The sequence below is a fragment of the Hevea brasiliensis genome, chromosome 3 (genome assembly GCF_030052815.1).
Source record: "Hevea brasiliensis isolate MT/VB/25A 57/8 chromosome 3, ASM3005281v1, whole genome shotgun sequence".
NCBI classification, from domain to species: Eukaryota; Viridiplantae; Streptophyta; class Magnoliopsida; order Malpighiales; family Euphorbiaceae; genus Hevea; species Hevea brasiliensis.
Window position 1 is genome coordinate 106,909,745 of NC_079495.1, and position 15,874 is coordinate 106,925,618.

The window sequence follows — 15,874 nt, forward strand, 5'->3', positions numbered from 1 at the left end:
TTAGAGGTTAAAAATAATTAAAATTACTCTTTTGTCATTCTCTCTTAAAAAGAATAAAAATATTATTTTATCCTTTTTTTTATTTTTTGTCTAGCCCCTGTCCTTCCTAGCACTCTCCTTCACAAATCTCTCCCCCCCTCCTCGCACTAATCATGCCTCATTTTAGTGGTTATTTTATTTCAGTGACTTAACTTTAATTTATTAAATAAAATTCTTAACTTTTAATTTTGTTTTAGAAGAAATCACCTTATCCACAATAATAGATTTAGAGGTTAAAAATAATTAAAATTACTCTTTTGTCATTCTCTCTTAAAAAGAATAAAAATATTATTTTGCCCCTTTTTTTTTATTTTTTGTCTAGCCCCTGTCCTTCCCAGCACTCTCCTTCACAGTTTCTCACCCCCCCCCCCCCCTCCCCCCTCCTCTTCCTCCTATATCTATCTCTTAAAATGATATGGATTCGAGGATGTGAGATTTTTTTTTCCTCTCTCTAAAGAGGATGTGGGAAGAAAGAGTTAATGAAATTGTGTGGAGCAAAAATAGAGGTTAATCGCCAATTTGATGGAATAGTTGGTACTGTGTGTTGTCCGCAAGTGCACGGTCACAGTAGTATAGTTTTAAAAATGATATCGATCTCACAGGGAATTGTGCTTAAATTGGAAATAAAAGTATAAGCTAATTAGAATGACAAAATTTAAAGATGTAAAATGAAATTTGAAATTAAAATTGGTATTTGAGGAATTTAAACTAAATCAAACAATTAACTAAATTAATTAAACTAGACTACCAAAATTTAAATTGAAATTGCTATTTATGAAATTAAGAGGAATTAAATCTAAATTCAATAAAAATTAAAGTGATTCTAGAGATTGGATTTTTCAATATTGTTTGCATGTGGTTTATCCCTAATTTAGCCAAACACATGAGAATTGCAATTTTGAGGGAAATCAATTCTTAAATTTTTTTAAACCTTTTTCAAGCATCTCAAAGTTGGTTTTCATTAAATCAAACCCTGTTTTCACGGTATTTCAAACCTAACAAAAACCCAATTAATGCTCTAATTGATTTTGGAAAGCTCCCTTTAATCCTCTTAGCTTATCTCTAACACTAAGAAAATAAAGTTTATTGCAAGATTATCTATCCCTAATATTCACTTTTCAGTCCATCTATTAAGGATTAAAGCTTAACTTAATGAGGGCCCATTCATCAAGCAAGGCAATAAGCACACAAGCAATAAATCAAAATGTAACAATCTTCATTTAAATGGCTAAATCAGTTCAAAACCACAACACAAAACAATATTTACAAACCCATCTCTAGAATCTCAAACAACTACTCACTATTCATAGTTTCAAGACAAACCCAAATGTATAAATGAAGAAATAATGGAAATCTAAGTTAAGGAATAGAAAAACCCAGAAAAATGCAGAAGAATCTGCTGCAGAAAAGTGCAGAAATGTGCTCCTACTGCTGCTGGAAAAATGAATCCCGTGCTCCCTCCTTCTCTCTTTCTAATCTTGCCAAAAATGCCTCCCTTGCTCTCTATATGGAAAGAAAGTGATAAAGGAGACTTTATATAGGTGAGGGGACTGCCCTAGAATGGGTAAAAAGGGGGAAGGTTCCAGAGAAAGTGAGGTAAAAAGCCAGAGTAACGGAAATGCCACGTCAGCCATTTCCAGTAAAAATGACATAAGCTGAGTCGGTTGTGTCGTGGGTTGTGTCGCGGGTTGTGTAGCTCTCGGCCTGAATATCTGATGATCGACACAACCTGCGACATAAACTAATTCGGTTGTGCTGTAGGTTGTGTCGCTCTCTGCCATTTTTTTACTCAACTTCAAAATTTTTGCAATTCGACTTTAATCTCCTCCAAATGGCTACTCTGATCAAAATACATCAAATTTCTCCAAATTTACCCTACAAAACAAATAAATTCCAAAAATTAAACTAAGAAATGTGAAAATTGTAAAATTGACTAAATATATACTAATATCTATAATAATAGCTATGAACAAGGGTAAATTATGTGCAAAAATTACTCCTAAATGATGATATTAAATGCATGCATCAAATTCCTCCATACTCAAACTCTTGCTTGTCCTCAAGCAAAATTTCATTACAACTCATTTGAAAGGGAATAGAATCAGTCTTTGAAAACTAAAAAATCACTCATCCAAACCACCAACTTACCCCTAGCCACCAACATTCCAAGTTTCCACCAGCGAAGCACAAAGAATGAAGCAATCACTCTCAACAATTACAAAATAGCTAAGAATTAACCAATCAACCCAAGCAACAAATACTAACCAGCTACAAGAGTCAATTGTGCCAAAACAAACCTAAATGAAATAGATAGCCAATGTGTCTCAAATAGATGGTGAGTAATGTATGGAAGATTATATTGCCAAACCCATATGCAAGCATAAAAGATCTAACTCTACTAATGTAACAAGCATTTTTCAAAGAATCATTAGGTCTTTTTAAGGGTTGTAATGGGGTCCAATAAGGTAAAATTGTGGTTAACAAAGAAAGGGAATAAGGTAAACAAAATATGAGAATAATATTAATCATGAAACTCAAAGTGCATCCATTTTTTTTTTAATTTTTTTTTTTAATTTTTTTTATCAAGAGGAAAGAAATTTATAATGAATCTCAAGTGCTATCACAATGATTATATAAAGGGACTACTTTTTATACTTCTTTTTTTTTCTCTTTTTTTTTATATATATTTGTATGTGTCCCTATTTCATGTCACACCCAAAATTACCTTTGGGATATTTTAGCGACCATTTTTTTTATTAACTTTTCATAATTACTCTAGCACTTTTCAAGATGTTTCAATCCTCCATTTTTTTATTTATTTTTTTTATTTATTTATTTTTCATTATTATTATATTTTTTTTATGCACTTAATTGCTAAAATATTATTCTCATGAATAGGTAGTAGTGTTTAGGTTTTATGGCTAGGTAAATGATTTGGGTTCCAAAGAAATTAGGGAATTAAGGTTCAAGGGGGTTTGCAAGGGTTGAAATGAAATTAAGGTAGGTTAAGGCTAAATTTGAGGTTTAAAATATGAAGAAATGCCTAAGTCATATTCTTATCAAATGCAAGTTAAAAATTTCACTTTGAAAGATCTAAGATGCTTGTTCTAGGAATGGTGAGACGACAAGGACCATTTTCTTCCTTAAAGGCTTATCCAGACACTCAAAACTCAAAATAACTAATCAGAATCTGCATACCTAGATAAATATATTAATTTTCAGCTATTAAGTAAGAGAAAGAATAATGCTTAAGACTTTGTACCCAGCTGGAACTTTCATTCCACTAACCATCTAAAGGCAAGTTGGATTGCTTGAATAAGTGGCTTATGGAATTCAAAGACTGGTTTAAAAATTCAAAAATTTTAAGTGAGCAAATGAAATGCATAAATGTATAGTGAATCTATATGCAACTAAGTACTAAGTATATATGAAGCTATATGCAGTGTATATAGGTGAATATGTACAAGTATGAAGTAATGAGTGTGTCGCTATATGCAAATGAAAAAGGAAAAAGTAATTTTTGTAAAAAATTTACCCTCTCCCCCATACTCAGAATGAACATTGTCCTCAATGTTAAGAGAGTGCAAGGAATGGGATAATTTGGCTATATGTGCAGAAAATGGGGGCTCATATGTGGATAAAGAATTATTACCCTGTTGCATAAGCGATAGCACAACTTGTGTTGAAAGTGACACAAGTTGAGACGAGAATTGTTACCTCATTGAAGTGCAGCCGATTTAATTAGATAAAATTTGGACAGCTGCTGCACTCATTGCAAAAGAAACAGTGCAATGGAATCCATTAAATCAATTAAACTCAAAAATTTGGAATAGGGAAGTTAAGCGCAAAAATATAATCAAGTGTAAATTCCGAAGGAGCATATCAAAGCAAGTGAGTAATGTACTAAAGATAAAAGAAAAATGTATTTTATGAGGAACTAAAAAAAAAAAACTAAATAAGTAAATGGGTCAAGTAAAAGAAAAACAACACAAGCAAAATATTAACTAAACAAGTTCAAAATACTAATTAATTAAGCAACTAAAAATAAAGACATGAAATGTAAATGGAGAATAAAAGCTGGTCAGTCAGGTATGAGAACTCCTTTGCCCTTGCCATCTTGTGGAGGTGGTGGTGCTTTTGGTGGCTGCTATGGAGAGATGATGCTCAAAATCAGTGCCTGGTTTGCTTCGATCTTCTCCAGCTTAGCTCGCATGACTTTCAACTCGTCTTGCATTTCAGCACTTCTATCCAAATATATGTCAGCTAAATCTCGTAGTGTCTGAAAAGAGACATCCGTCATTTGCCGAAAAGAATAGATCTCATCACTGAGATTCTCCATGAATGTCAAAAGAGTAGCTATGGATGGTCCAGAAGCTGTTGATGAAGCAGGTTGAGCAGCTGGTGGAGCTCGGCTTGAAGGTTGTGTAAAAGGCTGCTCAAATGGTCGCCGTGGCGAGGAGGAGCTAATTGCAGTGGGAGAACCAGGTGGTGGTTCTGTTAGTGCAGGAATCTCATACAGCTTGGTAGCCTCATTTTTTATACAAAATTTTTGGTTGGCCAAATGAGGTCCATCCAAAAATAACAAACCAGTTGGAAGAGCAGGACACTTGTGCATTTGAGGATTAAAGCCAAAATAATGTGCAATGGGTGTGACCAAACCTCCAAATACAATGTTACCAGTACCCCTAGTAGTCTGGCGGATCACATATCGACAAAAATAATAACCAAGGGAAGCTTTTTTGCCAGTTTTTGCACACCACAAAAAGAATAGATCATACTGTGACATTGTGCCAACACTAGATCCTCTGCCTAAAATTGTATTTGCAATTAGTCGCTGAAGCAATCTCAAGGCATGATTCTCAATCTTGGAGGCCTTACTGTGCCGCGGTTTGAAGGTACCTGCTGAAGGTGCAATTCGTTGCCAAAATTCATACGCATTATAGTCCCTTTGGCTAGCAGGTATTTTGAACAGACCATCAAGTGGAAAGCCAAATATATGGTGAAAATTATCCATAGACAACACCCTATCTTGACCAAGGCATCTAAAATGGATTGTCAAGTCATTATCCAAGGCAATTTTATGCTCATTAGTGGACAGGGAGGCCATAAATTCCTGCACAAAAATGGGGTAAACCAGTTCCTGTTTATGTGCAAATCGCACCCAACCTAAAGCATCTAACAGAGTCTGCATTTCATCATATATCTTCAAGGATTTAAGTGTAGACACATCCAAATACCAAGTTTGAACCATTTGTCGAGTTACAACTCTTGCCTTATTTTTCTTCATGTCGGCAGTAGGTAATACCCAGTGTGTAGTAGCAGGCAAAGAGGAAGGAAATGCAAAGTTACCTTTAGATGTACCGGGGCGCTTGACCGCCGACTTCGGGATGCCATGTCGGACAGCAGGTGCGGCCAGCATTGGAGGCGGGATTGGGGGTTGTTGTGTGGCCGGTTTGGGTCGCTTTCTCTTGACGCCGCCCGTTGATTTGTGTGGCTTAATGTTTTTCGCCTTTTTCTTCTTGAATGTGGCGATCGTGGCGTCACCAGAATGGGCCGGCGATGGGTCGGCGTTCATGGGTGGGGTGCTTTGGGGCTGCGGCGGCTGTGAGGAGTGGGGAGGTGAGTTTTCGAAGGATAGTGGGGAGTCGGACATGGCGAAATGGAGGGGCGTGATCGGAAAAGGAGAAATATGGGAAGAATGGTGGGTGGTTGAGGCGACGGTGAGGATGAAGGTTACGGCGGGAGGGGAGGGTTGTGTCGGGGGTGATGTCGAGAGGAAGAAGAGGTTAGTGGGTTATCTGGTTAGGGGCTTTAGGTTTGGGTTGTGGGCTTGGGTGTAGGCTTTGGGTTTTAGTCGGTTGGGCTTTAGGTTTAATTTCGGGCTTGGGCTTATGGGGTACAGTTTTTAGGGCTTTGGGTTTGCTGCTGGCCCATTCTGGTGAAGGAAGTTTTTATCCTGCAAAACAAACAGGCGACACAAGTTAGAACATAAGGATAGAGGGTTTGTGTCGGAAGTTGTGCAACAATCTGCCCAAAACTGTGCCCAGCGAACATAAGCGGTGACACAAGCAAACCTGGTTATGTCGCAGGTTGTGCAATAATCTGCCCAAAAGTGTGCCCAGCGAACATAAGCGGTGACACAAGCAAACCCGGTTATGTCGCAAATTGTGTAATCTGCTGCCCAAATTTGATCAAATTTCATAGCACCTAAAAAATTAAAACAAATTAGATTTCAAATGATTAAACCTTCATAACATGAATTCTAATTGTTCAATTTGTCATGTTCATCAAATACTCATAAAAAATAATTTTTCAAAGCACCAATTCACACATTCAAATTCAAATAATTTTCCTTTTAAACCAAGATGTTAAAATTTGGAAAAATTTTCTCTTGAAATTAACAAAAAGGGCAATGAATCCAACAATATGTACCAGCAAAGACTCAACAAAAAAGAGATAAAAATTATAAGTGAACAAATTTAAAACTAAAATTTAAAGCTAAAATTTAAAGCTAGACTAAAAAAAAAAAAAAATTATATGCTCATTTACTTGTAATGCATTGCATCCCATCTGCACAAGGAAATTAGAACAATGTTAAACTCTGAATAAGGAGCATATAAAAGAAATAAAGAATCAATGAAAAATTATGAGTTATGCACAAAAATGCTAAGTTTAGGTCTTTAGCTTGACCATACTCACTCAAGATTTTATGGAGAATGAGAAAGATAGCAAGTTGCTATTTTCTCAATTGGCTCACCAACTGAATAATGCCTCAACCTTTGCCCATTTACCTTGAAATTACCCGATTTTTCACCAAAGATTTCCACAGCACCATGAGGGAAAACTTTTATAATTTTGAATGGACCGGACCACCTTGATTTTAGTTTTCCTAGAAAAAATTTCAACCTTGAATTGTATAAGAGAACTAAATCTCCTTCTTTAAAGTCCTTTTTCTTGATATGCTTATCATGCCATTTTTTAGTTCTTTCTTTATAGATCCTAGCATTTTCATAAGCATCAAGTCTCAATTCTTCTAACTCATCAAGTTGCAAAAGTCTTTTATGTCCAGCAGCTTGTAAATCAAAATTGATTGCTCTTATGGCCCAATAAGCTTTATGTTCTAACTCTACGGGCAAATGGCATGCTTTTCCAAAAACTAACCTATAAGGTGTAGTTCCTATGGGGGTTTTAAATGCTGTTCTATATGCCCAAAGTGTGTCATCTAATTTAAGGGACCAATCTTTTCTGGACTTATTGACAGTTTTCTCCAAGATTTGCTTGATTTCTCTATTTGTGATTTCTACTTGGCCATTTGTTTGAGGGTGATATGGTGTGGCAATCCTATGCTTTACCCCATACTTTCTCATCAATTTTTCAAATTGGTGGTTGCAAAAATGGCTACCACCATCACTGATTATGGCATGTGGGGCACCAAATCTGGTTACAACAAATTTTTTCAGAAATTTTACCACAACTTTTGCATCATTGGTAGGTGTAGCTATAGCTTCTACCCATTTAGATACATAGTCCACCCCTACCAAGATATATTTATTCCCATAAGAAGATGGAAATGGCCCCATGAAATCAATTCCCCACACATCAAACAATTCAACTTCTAATATAGATTGTTGGGGCATCTCATCTCTTTTGGAAATGTTGCCAACCCTTTGGCACCTATCACACTTGCTTACAAAGTCTCTCACATGTTTAAACATATTAGGCCAATAGAAACTTGATGTCAAGACCATAAACTGAAAAGTCATCCATGAAGACCTCCATAATTTCTTCAATAAAATCAGAAAAAATGGCCATCATGCACCTTTGAAATGTACCAGGCGCATTACACAATCCGAATGGCATCCTTCGATAGGCAAAGGTGCCATAGGGACATGTAAAGGTAGTTTTTTCTTGGTCATCAGGATGTATTGGAATTTGAAAGAAACCAGAATATCCATCTAAGTAACAAAAGAAAGAATGCTTGGCTAATCTCTCTAACATTTGATCCATAAAAGGAAGGGGAAAATGGTCTTTTCTTGTAGCATTGTTCAACTTCCTATAGTCTATGCACATTCTCCAACCTGTAACAGTTCTAGTGGGTATCAATTCATTATTCTCATTTTTAACAACTGTCACCCCACCTTTTTTTGGTACAACATGCACAGGACTAACCCACTCACTGTCTGAAATAGGGTAAATAATTCCAGCAGCTAGTAATTTTAGGATTTCCTTTTTCAAAACATCCTTCATTGTAGGATTCAATCTTCTTTGGTGTTCAATGGAAGGTTTACTATTTGGCTCAAGGAAAATCCTATGCATACAAACTGTTGGGCTAATTCCCTTTATATCATCAATTGCATAACCCAAAACTCTTCTATATTCTCTCAAAACTCTCAATAATTTTTCATTCTCAATATCAGTCAAAGATGCATTAATTATAACAGGATATGTTCCATTGGGTCCAAGAAAAGCATACCTGAGGTTGGAAGGAAGAGGTTTAAGATCTACCTTTGGGGCATCCTCTACCTTTAATGATGGTGATTTGATCTCCAAATTTTGCACTTCTTCAAGCTGAAAAATTGTGGCTTCAAGATGTGGTGGAGAGCTCTCCAAGTGTTGTGCAAAAGCAGCTATGTTGTGATTATCATCATCAATGCTCCCACCATGGACTAAGCAATTTTCAAGTGGGTCTTGTGGATAGCTTTTTCTGAAATGCTCTTGAACAATCTCATCAATAATGTCTACCCGCAAACAAGACTCAACTTCTTCATGTTTCCTTTTCATGGCTGGATTGATGTTGAATATCATTTGATCATCTCCCACTCTAAGTGTCAATTTCTCACCCTTTACATCAATTAATGCACCAGCTGTTGCCAAAAAGGGTCTTCCCAATAAGATAGGAACTTTTGTGTCTTCTTCCATATCTAAAATGACAAAGTCCACCGGAATGTAGAATTTCCCAACCTTGATAGGCACATTTTCAAGTATGCCTTCTGGATACTTAATTGAACGGTCAGCCAATGAAAGATACATGTTTGTGGGCTTCAACTCTCCCATATTCAACTTCTCATACATTGAAAGTGGCATTAGGCTGACACTAGCTCCAAGGTCACATAAGGCATTTGCCACACAATTATCACCAATATGACAAGGAATGGAAAACACACCCGGATCTTTGAGTTTGGGAGGTAACTTCTTCTGAATTATAGCACTACATTGCTCTCCCAAGTTGATGGTGTCATAATCATCTAGCGTTCTCTTGTTGGAAAGAATCTCCTTCAAAAATTTGGCATAACTTGGCATTTGGGATAGTGCCTCAGTGAATGGCACATTGATATACAACTTCTTTAGCACTTCAAGGAATTTGCCAAATTGTTTGTCTAGCTTATGCTTGATGAATCTTTGAGGGTAGGGAAGGGTGGGCTTGTAAGGTTCAGGTGGGATGTATGGTTTCTCTCCCTCATCTTGCTCACTTTTGCTTTCTTCTTCTTCTTTTTCATTTTTCTTGCTCTCAACTGAATTTTCTTCTTTTGTGCTCTCTTTTTCTTCTCTCTTGTTTTCACTCTCTTGACCAACATTCTTACCACTCCTCAAGGTCACAACCTTACATTGTTCATGAGGGTTTTGTGGTTGGCTAGGTAGTTTCCCATAGGATTTGCTTCCCGATGAGCTTGCTTGTTGAGCCAATTGAGTCTCCAACATGCGGTTGTGGACTTGTAATTGATCCATGGTTTGTCTCATGTGTTGCATTTCTTCCTCCAATTTGCTATTCATCTTGCTTTGTTCAGCAAAAAATTTCTCCATCATGCTTTCCAAGGTTGGCTTCGGTTCATGAGGTGGAAGGGATTGTTGTGCTCTTGCTTGATATCCCGGTGGTGGCTGCCTTGTGGGCTGAAATTGAGGCTGAAACTGAGGCCTATTTTGCTGCATAAACTGCTGGTTATGAGCATAGTTTGAGCTTTGACTTTGTTGAGCAAAAGTTGCTTGTGGCCTCCATGTTGAGTTATTCACATTAGAGTAAGAATTTCCCATTGGTTTTTATTGATAACCTCCTGCATAAGCAGCTTGTTCTTGCAAATAATCATCACCATAAGAAGAGTAATCAACTCCACAACTTTGGGTTCCATCTGTGAAGGCAACTTGTTGCATAGTTGTAGGAGTTGAGGTTGTTGCCTTTGTACAAAAATCACTAAGAAGCTGAGTCAACTGGTCAAATCTTGCATTCATGTAGCTAACTGAGTCAAGTTCATAAATTCCAGCTTTCTTTGGCTCAATTGCTCTAGGATTTCCCCACAAATGGGTATTATGAGCAATCTTCTCTAATAAATCATAGCATTCTTCACTTGTCATTCTCATGAAATCTCCTCCTGCTTGTGAATCAATTGTGTTTCTTATGGCTGGAGTAACTCTGGTATAGAAATTCTGAACAATCATCCATTTGGGTATTTCATGATGAGGACATTGCCTTTCAAGCTCCTTAAATCTCATCCAAGATTCATACAAAGTTTCATCATCCCTTGGCTTAAAAGCTACCATCAAATTCCTCAAATGAGTGGTCTTCCCCGGTGGGAAAAATTGAGATAGAAAAGCTTGAGATAGCTGCTTCCAAGTAGCTATAATAGCTTGTGGAAGTGAGTCATACCACTCCAATGCTGAATCCCGAAGAGAGAATGGAAATAAGGTGAGCCGAATAACTTCATCAGAAACTCCAGGTTGTCTTTGTATACCACATATCATCAAAAATTTCTTCAAATGAGAATGAGGATTTTCAAGTGGACTACCTCCAAATTGTGAATTCTGAACCATTTGAATGAGACCAGTCTTTAACTCAAATTGATTAGCTCCAATGATAGGTCTGTTATCTCTCACATCAGCACATCTAGGAAAAGCATAATCTAACTGATACGGTGTGTCAGCAAGTGCACGGGTCACAGTAGTATAGTTTTAAAAAAATGATATCGATCCCACAGGGAATTGTGCTTAAATTGGAAATAAAAGTATAAGCTAATTAAAATGACAAAAATTAAAGATGTAAAATGAAATTTCAAATTAAGACAAAAATTAAAGATGTAAAATGAAATTTGGAATTAAAATTGGTATTTGAGGAATTAAAACTAAATCAATCAATTAACTAAAATTAATTAAACTAGATTACCAAAAATTAATTTGAAATTTCTATTTATGAAATTTAAGAGGAATTAAATCTAAATTCGATAAAAATAAAAATAAAGTGATTCTAGATATTGGATTTAAATTGAAATTGCTATTTATGAGATTTGGAGGATTTAAATCTAAATTAAATGAAAATTAAATTGATTCTAGAGATTGGATTTTCAATATTGTTTGCATGTGGTTTATCCCTAATTTAGCCAAACATATGAGAATTGCAATTTTGAGGGAAATCAATTCTTAAATTTTTGAAACCTTTTTCAAGCATTTCAAAGTTGGTTTTCATTAAATCAAACCCTGTTTTCACGGTATTTCAAACCTAATAAAAACCCATTTAAAGCTTTAATTGATTTTTGGAAAGTTCCCCTTAATCTTCTTAGCTTATCTCTAACACCAAGAAAATAAAGTTTATTGCAAGATTATATATCCCTAATATTCACTTTTCAGTCCATCTATTAAGGATTAAAGCTTAACTTAATGAGGGCCCATTCATCAAGCAAGGCAATAAGCACACAAGCAATAAATCAAAATATAACAAATCCCATTTAAATGGCTAAATCAGTTCAAAACCACAAAACAAATCAATATTTACAAACCCATCTCTAGAATCAATTTAATTTTCATTTAATTTAGATTTAAATCCTCCAAATCTCATAAATAGCAATTTCAATTTAAATCCAATATCTAGAATCACTTTATTTTTATTTTTATCGAATTTAGATTTAATTCCTCTTAAATTTCATAAATAGAAATTTCAAATTAATTTTTGGTAATCTAGTTTAATTAATTTTAGTTAATTGATTGATTTAGTTTTAATTCCTCAAATACCAATTTTAATTCCAAATTTCATTTTACATCTTTAATTTTTGTCTTAATTTGAAATTTCATTTTACATCTTTAATTTTTGTCATTTTAATTAGCTTATACTTTTATTTCCAATTTAAGCACAATTCCCTGTGGGATCGATATCATTTTTTTAAAACTATACTACTGTGACCCGTGCACTTGCGGACACACCGTATCAAGTTTTTGGCACCGTTGCCGGGGAATTGTTTGTTTTTAAGTTGGATTTTAATTGTTTTAAGCTAATTAGAATTTTTATTTTCTTTTATTTTCACTATTGTTCCTTGTGTTTTTCAGGTACTTTTCTTGTTTATGAGACGATCGAAAAGCACAAGTGATACCGAATTGTTGTTCAATCCTGAAATTGAAAAATTCTGTCGAGCCAACAAAAAGGAGTACAAAAAAAAGAAAAGAAGCAGAAAAAGAAGAACAACAAATATTTGAGCAAGAGGAGACAATCGAAAATATGGAGAATCAAAATAGAGCTATTGGTGGAGATAATGGAGGAAACGAGCAAAACGGGCAAAATGCTGTTGTTAATCAAAATGATCCTCAAAGAAGATCCATGTTAGACTATGCTTTTCCTAGATGTACTGATGTGAGAGATAATAGACCTATCATTGGAGCTAATCAATTTGAGTTAAAAACTGGTCTCATTCAAATGGTTCAGAATTCATAATTTGGAGGTAGTCCACTTGAAAATCCTCATTCTCATTTGAAGAAATTTTTGATGATATGTGGTACACAAAGACAACCTGGAGTTTCAGATGAAGTTATTCGACTCACCTTATTTCCATTTTCTCTTCGGGATTCAGCATTGGAGTGGTATGACTCACTCCCACAAGCTATTATAGCTACTTGGGAGCAGCTATCTCAAGCTTTTCTGTCTCAATTTTTCCCACCTGGGAAAACTACTCATTTGAGGAATTTGATGGTAGCTTTTAAACCAAGGGATGATGAAACTTTGTATGAATCTTGGATGAGATTTAAGGAGCTTGAAAGGCAATGTCCTCATCATGAAATACCCAAATGGATGATTGTTCAGAATTTCTACACCAGAGTTACTCCAGCCATAAGAAACACAATTGATTCACAAGCAGGAGGAGATTTCATGAGAATGACAAGTGAAGAATGCTATGATCTATTAGAGAAAATTGCTCATAATACCCATTTATGGGGAAATCCTAGAGCACTTGAGCCAAAGAAAGCTGGGGTTTATGAACTTGACTCAGTTAGCTACATGAATGCAAGATTTGATCAGTTGACTCAGCTTCTTAGTGATTTTTGCACAAAGGCAACAAACTGAACTCCTACAACTATGCAACAAGTTGCCTTCACAGATGGAACCCAAAGTTGTGGAGTTGATTACTCTTCTTATGGTGATGATTATTTGCAGGAGCAAGCTGCTTATGCAGGAGGTTATCAACAGAAACCTATGGGAAATGCTTACTCTAATGTGAACAACTCAACATGGAGACCACAAGCAACTTTTGCTCAACAAGGCCAAAGCTCAAATTATGCTCATAACCAGCAGTTTATGCAGCAAAATAGGCCTCAATTTCAGCCTCAATTTCAGCCCACAAGGCAGCCACCACCTGGATATCAAGCAAGAGCACAACAATCCCTTCCATCCCATGAACCGAAGCCATCCTTGGAGAACATGATGGAGAAATTTTTTGCTGAACAAAGCAAGATGAATAGCAAATTGGAGGAAGAAATGCAACACATGAGACAAACCATGGATCAATTACAAGTCCACAACCGCATGTTGGAGACTCAATTGGCGCAACAAGCAAGCTCATCAGGAAGCAATTCCTATGGGAAACTACCTAGCCAACCACAAAACCCTCATGAACAATGTAAGGTTGTAACCTTGAGAAGTGGTAAAAAAGTTGGTCAAGAGAGTGAAAACAAGAGAGAAGAAAAAGAGAGCACAAAAGAAGAAAATTCAGTTGAGAGCAAGAAAAATGAAAAAGAAGAAGAAAGCAAAAGTGAGCAAGATGAGGGAGAGAAACCATACATCCCACCTGAACCTTACAAGCCCACCCTTCCCTACCCTCAAAGATTCATCAAGCATAAACTAGACAAACAATTTGGCAAATTCCTTGAAGTGCTAAAGAAGTTGTATATCAATGTGCCATTCACTGAGGCACTATCCCAAATGCCAAGTTATGCCAAATTTTTGAAGGAGATTCTTTCCAACAAGAGAAGGCTAAAAGATTATGACACCATCAACTTGGGAGAGTAATGCAGTGCTATAATCCAGAAGAAGTTACCTCCCAAACTCAAAGATCCGGGTGTGTTTTCCATTCCTTGTCATATTGGTGATAATTGTGTGGCAAATGCTTTATGTGACCTTGGAGCTAGCGTCAGCCTAATGCCTCTTTCAATATATGAGAAGTTGAATATGGGAGAATTGAAGCCCACAAACATGTATCTATCATTGGCTGACCGTTCAATTAAGTATCCGGAAGGCATTCTTGAAAATGTGCCTATCAAGGTTGGGAAATTTTACATTCCGGTGGACTTTGTCATTTTGGATATGGAAGAAGACACAAAAGTTCCTATCTTATTGGGAAGACCCTTTTTGGCAACAGCTGGTGCATTAATTGATGTGAAGGGTGAGCAATTGACGCTTAGAGTGGGAGATGATCAAATGATATTCAACATCAATCCAGCCATGAAAAGGAAACATGAAGAAGTTGAGTCTTGTTTGCGGGTAGACATTATTGAAGAGATTGTTCAAGAGCATTTCAGAAAAAGCTATCCACAAGACCCACTTGAAAATTGCTTAGTCCATGGTGGGAGCATTGATGATGATAATCACAACATGGCTATTTTTGCACAACACTTGGAGAGTTCTCCACCACATCCTAAAGCCACAATTTTTCAACTTGAAGGAGTGCAAAATTTGGAGATCAAACCACCATCATTAAAGGTAGAGGATGCCCCAAAGGTAGATCTTAAACCTCTTCCTTCCAACCTCAGGTATGCTTTTCTTGGACCAAATGAAACATATCCTGTTATAATTAATGCATGTTTGACTGATATTGAGAATGAAAAATTATTGAGAGTTTTGAGAGAATATAGAAGAGTTTTGGGTTATGCAATTGATGATATAAAGGGAATTAGCCCAACAGTTTGTATGCATAGGATTTTCCTTGAGCCAATAGTAAACCTTCCATTGAACATCAAAGAAGATTGAATCCTACAATGAAGGATGTTGTGAAAAAGGAAATCCTAAAATTACTAGCTGCTGGAATTATTTACCCTATTTCTGACAGTGAGTGGGTTAGTCCTGTGCATGTTGTACCAAAAAAAGGTGGGGTGACAGTTGTTAAAAATGAGAATAATGAATTGATACCCACTAGAACTGTTACAGGTTGGAGAATGTGCATAGACTATAGGAAGTTGAACAATGCCACAAGAAAAGACCATTTTTCCCTTCCTTTTATGGATCAAATGTTAGAGAGATTAGCCAAGCATTCATTCTTTTGTTACTTAGATGGATATTCTGGTTTCTTTCAAATTCCAATACATCCTGATGACCAAGAGAAAACTACCTTTACCTGTCCCTATGGCACCTTTGCCTATCGAAGGATGCCATTCGGATTGTGTAATGCGCCTGGTACATTTCAAAGGTGCATGATGGCCATTTTTTCTGATTTTATTGAAGAAATTATGGAGGTCTTCATGGATGACTTTTCAGTATATGGCACTAATTTTGATTCATGCTTGACTAATTTGTCTAAAATCTTGCAGAGGTGTGCTGATAATGATTTGGTGTTGAATTGGGAGAAATGCCATTTTATGGTCCAAGAGGGGA

General features: G+C 36.1%; 2 non-coding genes across 2 annotated transcripts; one reads left to right on the forward strand and one right to left on the reverse strand.

Moving 5' to 3' along the window:
• The first annotated feature begins 10,480 nt into the window (after positions 1-10,480).
• Positions 10,481-10,587, forward strand: LOC131178943 (small nucleolar RNA R71). Its single transcript, XR_009147950.1, has one exon. It is a non-coding gene; the product is annotated as a small nucleolar RNA R71 (small nucleolar RNA).
• A 2,377-nt stretch (positions 10,588-12,964) lies between these two features.
• Positions 12,965-13,071, reverse strand: LOC131178893 (small nucleolar RNA R71). The gene has a single exon (XR_009147901.1). It is a non-coding gene; the product is annotated as a small nucleolar RNA R71 (small nucleolar RNA).
• Positions 13,072-15,874: the final 2,803 nt, after the last annotated feature.